This window comes from Zingiber officinale, chromosome 4B (genome assembly GCF_018446385.1).
Source record: "Zingiber officinale cultivar Zhangliang chromosome 4B, Zo_v1.1, whole genome shotgun sequence".
In the NCBI taxonomy this organism is placed as follows: Eukaryota; Viridiplantae; Streptophyta; class Magnoliopsida; order Zingiberales; family Zingiberaceae; genus Zingiber; species Zingiber officinale.
Window position 1 is genome coordinate 1,447,321 of NC_055993.1, and position 9,942 is coordinate 1,457,262.

The 9,942-nt window shown below is 33.3% G+C and overlaps 1 non-coding gene across 1 annotated transcript; it reads right to left on the bottom strand.

Annotated features, from left to right (window-relative positions):
- Positions 1 to 9,658: 9,658 nt before the first annotated feature.
- On the bottom strand, positions 9,659 to 9,732 carry TRNAT-AGU. Its single transcript has one exon. It is a non-coding gene; the product is annotated as a tRNA-Thr (tRNA).
- Positions 9,733 to 9,942: the final 210 nt, after the last annotated feature.

Consider the following 9,942-nt stretch of genomic DNA (forward strand, 5'->3'; position numbering starts at 1 on the left):
GGGTTGGGTTGGTTGGTCTAATACGTACAAATGTTGGCCACCATCTTCTTTTGTGGGTTGGAAACTCCTTGGTGTACAACCGAGAAGTTATTATTTGCTTTCCAATTGTATGAAATTAGTGCGAGCTAAAAGTTCAATTAAATCGAATCGAATTGAATTCAATTTGATTTTTTTTTTGTTTTTTTTGGATTTTGATTTATTTGATTAATTGATTCAATTTTGATTCACATTAAAAAAAAATTCATGATTACATGATTATAAAAAAAATTCTTAATTCAATAATTAATTGATAGTTTATCAATTTGGTTTATTTGTTTTTTATTAAAAAAAATTAATTTATTGATAAAATTCAATTTTAATGGAATACTCATTACTTTAACATGAACTGAACAAATAGTTTTAACTTCTTAGAAAGCTTAGTTATGAAAAACCTTTTTAATATTTTTCATTTCAGGGAAATCAATTTACCTTTGCCCAGAGTCAAATGTGAGGTCTATATCAAAAATTTTCTTGGAATTTGAAGTAAAAACTTGAATGCTTTCAATGAACTCAAGACCCCCGTTTACTAAACAGGAGTTCTAACCAACTGAGCTATAAAAGCAGTATGAATTGATTATTTCAAGTTTTATAAATTAGTAAAACTAAACGATTCAACAGAAGCAAAATTCAATAAATTGTGAAATAAATAAAAAAGTTATTTGATTACATTATTAAAAAAATAGTTAATTTGATAATTAATTGATATTTTATCAATTTAATTTATTAAATTTTTATTTATTTTTTAAAAAGATAATTTATTTAATTTTGATTAATTTGATTCAATTCGATTGATAAAATTGGATTTTAATAGAATACTCATTCCTTTGACATGGAGTGAAAACATAGTTTTCACTCCTAGAAAGTTATTGTTAAAGTAGTTCGGAAAAATCTTTTTAATATTTTTCACTTTTAGAATTTAAAAGAACGAAGAAATTTGGCATTCAGGGAAATCAATTCGGACTCTCATATCTTCTATCTAATTCAACTAAGACATAATAAAATGGCCTATGTTCTGATGATCAAAAAAATTTACTAAAGTTGAATCGTCATCTTTGTATTTTCAGATTTATCTAATGATTTATGGAATGAAATTGATATCTTCTAATGCTAACTATAGATATGCCACCGAATGTATATAAATTTTATATCGATATCATCTTAATTCTAAATATTCATGATCTCACTTATAAATCTCTCCAGAGATTATGAAAGATATTTCATCAAAAATATTCAAAAGCTCAATGCATTAATTATTTTGAGTATTATAAATTAGTGAAATGAATAAAAAAAACGCATATGAATTTTTCGTATATTTCTCCCTTAAAACTATTTTTCTATTGGACAGCTTTTGGAATCCCGCGGTTATGATAATCGGCCACGGAAATGAAAGGATGTTCAAGGAGTTTCAAAGACAACAAGAATTGCTATACCGCTAGTACTCGGTGTCGACACAAATAAATCAATGATTGAATTTAAAAATTCTATTATTAAAAAAATTTAATTTCGGCTAAATCTTCTATAATAATGTTATTGTAAAAAATAATTTGATTAATTTAATTTTCGATCAAATTAATTAATATTTTATCAATTCGGTAAAATTTAATCCGTTAGATTAACATTAAAAAAATTTAATTTATTCAATTCAATTAATTCGGTTCATTCCATTTTAATCAAACTCTTAATCCCAATTAAATTAATGATGTTGATATTTCTCTTAAATAACGCATCAATATCATAAACGTCATAAATTTTTTCTCTGAAATCAATCTAAGATATGAAAATCATTGGTCCACTTCAGAAGGGTGAAAAAGGAACACCGCAAGCCACCTTAAAAACAAATACCAACTGCTGACAAATTTCTTTAACAGAAATTTTCTCAGAAGTTAAATCTAATAGTCATGTATTTTTTTCACTCAGTGTTACAAACTATCTCTGTTCAATTTCATTATTATTGATAAGGAGCAACAGAGCAAGTTTTATTGCTTCCTATTATTTCCTATCCCTTGGTCATTTGATTAAAATTAAATAAATGATTTACTCTTTTCTAGAACTTTGGGGTGCTAACTTAGAGAAGTTATTAAGGTGATAACTTCATGTTTGCCACTAAGAATAAAAGAGCCTAACTCACCCCCAGACTATGATGCATTAGTAGGATGACCATATATTCTATTAAGTGCTCACGATTTGATTTTCAACTATGGTGTACTATAGAATATGTTTATCTAGTGAGAGTATAAACTTGGGATGTTGAACTGTTGGACCACCCGCTGCAAGCACTTTCAAATTTATTACCCTAATGGACTGTGAGAAATTTTTATATAGTCGAACCGGTCATCTCTCACACTTTTAGATTTATTTGATGGTCGATGAGAAACTTACGTGGAATCAGACAAATTATCTTTAAGATTTATTGGTCAAAATGCGGGATACTTTGTGCTAGAACATCAAAGTCAAGTCATTACTAATTTGATATGGAAAAATGGAGCAATTGCCCAATTATTTTTTTAGTTGGCAAGCCAACTAATCCTAAGGTAATCTGTACGATCCCATAAAATTTTTTCATCAGCCATAATGAAAATTTATCCATTAATTATTCGCTGCATGGACATGGTCACGTGGTACTCTTACCCATGGGAAAAAAAATTAGTACTTTCATTAAGAGTTGAAGTCATCGAGAATAACAAAGTCAAGTCACCCTGACTATAGTGCAAGAGTGGGATGCTTATGGAGTCTCTTAAATATTCATGATTTGATTCTTAATTGTGGTACATTATAGGGTATTTTTCTCTAGTATGATTACAAACGAGTTGCTGGACCACTCACTACAAGAACTTTCATATTTACCCCTGATGGACTATGAGAAATTTTCATGGAGTCGAATTGATCATCCCTCACACTTTTAGATTTATCTGATGGTCGATGAAAAATGTCTGTGGAGCCAAATCAATCATTCTTAAGATTAGTTGGTACGGAAGGTTGGATATGTTTGAATAACAAAGTCAAGTCATCTAATTTGATATAGGAAAATGGAGCAATTGTTAGTATTTTTTTAATTGGCAATTCAACTAATCATAACATCATCAATTCAGTCTAGAAAAATTTTCCTTAAAAATTTTTCACCGACCAATACTCACATTGAGCTTACTAAACGGGTGCTCTAATCAACTAAAAGAAAAATTGTTTTGAATTTATTATTTCCAATGTAATAAATTGGTAAGTCAACACAATCCTACCTATGAATAAAATAACACAATGCTGCTTATTAATTTTAGAAGTCACTTGGTATGCATTCAACAATGAAAATGATAATGAATTTTGATTGAGAGGTTAATTATTAATGCAATTGGTACTAATAGTCAAATCTGAGTTTTGATAAATGACAAATAGATTAAAGTTAAACGTGTTAAGATCTAACATTATTACTAAGTGTGCAGGATTGACTAACCCCAGTTAGGATATTCGATTCTTGATTAGTTGAAAATTGGATGTGTGATTCCGGCACCTAATCAAGATGTTCAATTCCTGATTGGTTGAAGCCCGGATGTGTGATTTCGGCATTTCAAGATGTTCGATTCCCAACAGGTTGAAGTTCAGATGTGAGATTCTGATAAGGGTTGGAATGTGAGATTCCCGATTAGAGAAAACCAGATGTGTAATGCTAGTAGGTCGAGGTGTGTGATTCTCAATTGGAGAAGACCGGATGTACAATTCCGTCCCGATGTGATGTTGGGCGGCCGCGGAAACGGAAGGACGCTGAAGGAGTTCCTCGGCTTCCCACCTTCAGTAGAGCCACAATGAACAATTAGAGGTCACGAACAATATAATAACAAAGGCAACAAGAATCTCTATACGACTAGTACTCGGTGTCGGCGCAAAAGCTGTTGTATTAGCTCGCCCTCTCTTTGACTGGTTCTCACAGACTGCAACGCTGGATTGAGAGAAGCAGCCAACGGAGAAGGGAAGGATGACGAACCGATCCATTTCTTTCTCTCATTGCACCATAAATTGTGTATGGCAAGTAACAGATGTACAAATATAGTGTGAGGCAGGAAGGGGGAGAAAACTAAAGAAAGAAGAGGTTTGGTGTCTATGGCATAAAAAAGATGAGTTCCCTAGTGGATTTGTTATATTGGAACAAGAGGTGGTGTTGATTTGTTGTATTGGTGCTAGAGGTAGTGTTGGCTAGCTTTATCAGCAGGAATGAATGATTTCAGATGTAAGAGTTACCCAAGTTTGGTGTGTGAGGAAGAGAGGGTCAAAGGGTTTATATCAAAAAATTTCTTGGAGTTTGAAGTAAAAAATTTAATGCTTTCATTGAACTCAAAACTTCCCTCTTACTAAACGAGTGCTCTAACCAACTGAGCTATAAAAGCAAAATGAACTAATTATTTCAAGTTTTATAAATTAGTAAAACTAAACGATTCAACAGAAGCAAAATTCAATAAATTGTGAAATGAATAAAAAAAATTATTTGATTACATTATTAAAAAAACAGTTAATTTGATAATTAATTGATATTTTATCAATTTAATTTATTAAATTTTTATTTATTTTTTAAAAAGATAATTTATTTAATTTTGATTAATTTGATTCAATTCGATTGATAAAATTGGATTTTAATAAAATACTCAGTCCTTTGACATGGAGTGAAAACATAGTTTTCACTCCTAGAAAGTTATTGTTAAAGTAGTTCGGAAAAATCTTTTTAATATTTTTCACTTTTAGAATTTATAAGAACGAAGAAATTTGACATTCAGGGAAATCAATTCGGACTCTCATATCTTCTATCTGATTCAACTAAGACATAATAAGATGACCTATGTTCTGATGATCAAAAAAATTTACTGGAGTTGAATCGTCATCTTTGTATTTTCAGATTTATCTAATGATTTATGGAATGAAATTGATATCTTCTAATGCTAACTATAGGTATGCCACCGAATGTATATGAATTTTATATCGATATCACCTTAATTCTAAATATTCATGATCTCACTTATAAATCTCTCCAGAGATTATGAAAGATATTTCATCAGAAATATTCAAAAGCTGAATGCATTAATTATTTTGAGTATTATAAATTAGTGAAATGAATAAAAAAAATGCATATGAATTTTTCATATATTTCTCCCTTAAAATCATTTTTCTATCGGACAGCTTTTGGAATCCCGCGGTTATGATAATCGGCCACGGAAATGAAAGGATGTTCAAAGAGTTTCAAAGACAACAAGAATTACTATACCGCTAGTACTCGGTGTCGACCCAAATAAATCAATGATTGAATTTAAAAATTCTATTAAATCTTCTATAATAATGTTATTGTAAAAAATAATTTGATTAATTTAATTTTCAATCAAATTAATTAATATTTTATCAATTCGGTAAAATTTAATCCGTTAGATTAACATTAAAAAAATTTAATTTATTCAATTCAATTAATTCGGTTCATTCCATTTTAATCAAACACTTAATCCCAATTAAATTAATGATGTTTGATATTTCTCTTAAATAACGCATCAATATCATAAATGTCATAAATTTTTTCCCTGAAATAAATATATGAAAATCATCGGTCCACTTCAGAAGGGTGAAAAAGGAACAATGCAAGCCACCTTAAAAACAAATACCAACTGCTGACAATTATTTAACAGAAATTTTCTCAGAAGTTAAATCTAATAGCCATGTATTTTTTTCACTCAGTGTTACAAACTATCCTTGTTCAATTTCATTATTATTGATAAGGAGCAACAGAGTAAGTTTTATTGCTTCCTATTATTTCCTATCCCTGGGTCATTTGATTAAAATTAAATAAATGATTTACTCTTTTTAGAACGCGTGGGGTGCTAACTTAGAGAAGTTATTAAGGTGATAACTTCATTTTTGCCACTAAGAATAAAAGAGTCTAACTCACCCCCAGACTATGATGCATTAGTAGGATGACCATGCATTCTATTAAGTACTCACGATTTGATTTTCAACTATGGTGTACTATAGAATATGCTTATCTAGTGAGAGTATAAACTTAGGATGTTGAGCTGTTGGACCACCCGCTGCAAGTACTTTCACATTTTTTACCCTAATGGACTGTGAGAAATTTTTATAAAGTCGAACCGGTCATCTCTCACACGTTTAGATTTACTTGATGATCGATGAGAAACTTACGTGGAATCAGACTAATTATCTTTAAGATTTATTGGTCAAAAGGCGGGATACTTTGTGCTAGAACATCAAAGTCAAGTCATTACTAATTTGATATGGAAAAATGGAGCAATTGCCCAATTATTTTTTTAGTTGGCAAGCCGACTAATCCTAAGGTTATCTGTACGATCCCATAAAATTTTTTCATCAGCCATAATGAAAATTTATCCATTAATTATTCGCTGCATGGACATGGTCACGTGGTACTCTTACCCATGGGGAAAAAAATTAGTACTTTCATTAAGAGTTAAAGTCATCGAGAATAACAAAGTCAAGTCACCCTGACTATAGTGCAAGAGTGGGATGCTCATGTCCCTTCGGATGGGTCTAGTGTCTAGCACATGAGGTGTTGCCACCAATAAGGTCTGGAGTTCGAATCTCGGCAAAGCCGAGGTAAATGCCTCCCTTATGTGCTAGTCACTATTCCAAAGGCTAGTAGCCGCCAGTAATTTATCTCCTCCGTGTTGGCCCTGGGACGGGTTGGCGGGGGCGCTGGGGGCGAGCGTATTCGCCTTTTGCCACCAAAAGTGGGATGCTCATGGAGTCTCTTAAATATTCATGATTTGTTTCTTAATTGTGGTACATTAAAGGGTATTTTTCTCTAGTATGATTACAAACGAGTTGCTTGACCACTCACTACAAGAACTTTCATATTTAACCCTGATGGACTATGAGAAATTTTCATGGAGTCGAATTGATCATCCCTCACACTTTTAGATTTATCTGATAGTCGATGAAAAATATCTGTGGAGCCAAATCAATCATTCTTAAGATTAGTTGGTATAGAAAATTGGATATGTTTGAATAACAAAGTTAAGTATCTAATTTGATATAGGAAAATGGAGCAATTGTTAGTATTTTTTTAATTGGCAATTAAATTAATCATAACATCATCAATTCGGTCTATAAAAATTTTCCATATAAATTTTTCACCGACCAATACTCTCATTGAGGTTAATTATTAATGCAATTGGTACTAATAGTCAAATCTGAGTTTTGATAAATGATAAATAAATTAAAGTTAGACGTGTTAAGATCTAACATTGTTACTAAGTGTGCAAGATTGACTAACCCCAGTTAGGATATTCGATTCCTGATTAGTTGAAAATTGGATGTGTGATTCCAGCACCTAATCAGGATGTTCAATTCCTGATTGGTTGAAGTCCGAATGTGTGATTCCGGTAAGTCAGGATGTTCGATTCCCAACAGGTTGAAGTCCAGATGTGAGATTCTGATAAGGGTTGGAATGTGAGATTCCCGATTAGAAAAAACCAGATGTGTAGTGCTAGTAGGTCGAGATGTGTGATTCTCGATTAGAGAAGACCAGATGTACAATTCCGCCCCGATGCGATGCTTGGCGGCCGCGGAAATGGAAGGACGCTGAAGGAGTTCCTCGGCTTCCCACCTTCAGTAGAGCCACAATGAACAATTAGAGGTCACGAACAATATAATAACAAAGACAACAAGAATCTCTATACGACTAGTACTCGGTGTTGGTGCTGGAGCTGCTGTCTCAGCTCGCCCTCTCTTCGATTGGTTCTCACAGACTGCAACGCTGGATTGAGAGACGCAGCCAACGAAGAAGGGAAGGATGACGAACCGATCCATTCGTCTTTCTCTCATTGCACCATAAATTGTGTATGGCAAGTAACAGATGTACAAATATAGTGTGAGGCAGGGAGGGGGAGAAAACTAAAGAAAGAAGAGGTTTGGTGGCTATGGCATAAAAAAGATGAGTTCCCCAGTGGATTTGTTATATTGGAACTAGAGGTGGTGTTGATTTGTTGTATTGGTGCTAGAGTTAGTGTTGGCTAGCTTTATCAGCAGGAATGAATGATTTCAGATGTAAGAGTTACCCATGTTTGGTGCGTGAGGAAGAGAGGGTCAAAGGGTTTTATGGAGTGGATTGGGTTGGTTGGTCTAATACGTACAACCAGAGATGGTGTTGGCCTTCTTTTGAGGCATGGGAAACTCCTTGGTATACATGTGATGAGAAGTTATTATTTGCTTTCCAATTGTATGAAATTAGGGCGAGTATAAAGTTCAATTAAATCGAATAAAATCAACCGAATTGATGGATTTTAAAAATTCAATTTGATTATTTTTGTTTTGTTTTTTCAGATTTAGATTTATTTGATTAATTCGTTCAATTTTGATTTACATTAAAAAAATTTCATGATTATTAAAAAAATTCAGTTAATTCGATTGATCCTATATGAAAATCGATGAGACGGATGCTAGGAATATGGTGCTCCGGCTTATCTCCTGTGAACTTTGCTCCCGCTTCCAATACATGCAACGTCAATGCCGAGCCAAGGAAGGGGTCCCCGACGATGACCCTTCGACGCTCAAGTCAGTCTCCGACGAAGTAAGAAAAAGCAAGAAGCAAGAACTGTAGCGTAACAGTAGAAATCGCATGTAAAGCATACCTCCTCCGATACTTGGATCTCTTTTATACAGAGCCTCGGAAGCGTGCGTGTACGCTTCCCAAGATGAGCACGCGTCTCAAAACTTTTCCTGAAAAGACGTGTCAGTAAAGTGTACCTGACACAGTACCTTAACGGGCTGAGCATATATCTGAAATAACAGTGGAAGCTTCCGCTTTACAATCTTTTGTTCGACCATGCCACCTGTCAGCGACACTAGCTCCCAAAAGGATGTCGAAAGATATCCTACTGTGTCTGTTGCTTGGCTGAGCGGAATGGCCGCTCGGCCGGAATTCTGCTATCCCTGCGTTGTCTGCTGTCACGCTGAGCAGGATAGTTGCTCGGCTGAAAGTCCATTGTCCACGTGTCACCCATTGCTGGGCCGAGCGGGATAGCCGCTCGGCCGGAAGTCCACTATCCACATGCTCGATTGTTGGACCGAGCGGGATAGTCGCTCGGTGAGTATTTCACTGTCTGCGTGCTCAGCTGATGTCGAGTCTGCTGCTAGACCGAGCGGAGGAGCCGCTCAGCTCTACATCTGTGCGTCCCTTGAACGTCGATTTGATTACTCCCTGTGCCGAGAACGGTGGGTCAGTGCTTAATCCTTGATCGGCCAATACCGTCCACCCATTGATCGTCTTGACTTTGACCTCCCGTGGTAATAGGGTGGGACTTCTCATCATCATCGTATCATCGATAATTAATTGATATTTTATCAATTTAGTTTATTTATTTTTTATTAAAAATTTAATCGATTCCATCAATTTTTAAAAAATAATTTATTTAATTTTAATTAATTTGATTCAATTCGATTGATAAAATTCAATTTTAATGAAATAGTCAGTACTTTAACATGAGTGAAAAAATAGTTTTAACTTCTTAGAAAGTTACTATTTTATGAAAAAAACTTTTCAATATTTTTTTATAAGAGAATTCAGGAAATCAATTTACCTTTTGTAGTTTGGTTATGAGAGATCTATATCAAAAAAATTTAATGCTTTCATTGAGAGTTGAACTCAAGACCTCCCGCTTACTAAACGGGTGCCCTAACCAACTGAGCTATGAAAGCTGAACAATTTAATTATTTAAAGTTTCATAAATTAGTAAAAGTAAACGATTCAACAGAAGCAAAATACAATAAATTGTGAAATGAATAAAAAAAAAATTATTCGATTACATTATTAAAAAAAATCAGTTAATTTGATAATTAATTGATATTTTACCATTTTAATATTTTCATTTGAGAGTTAACTCAAAACCTTTGGCTTACTAATTAATG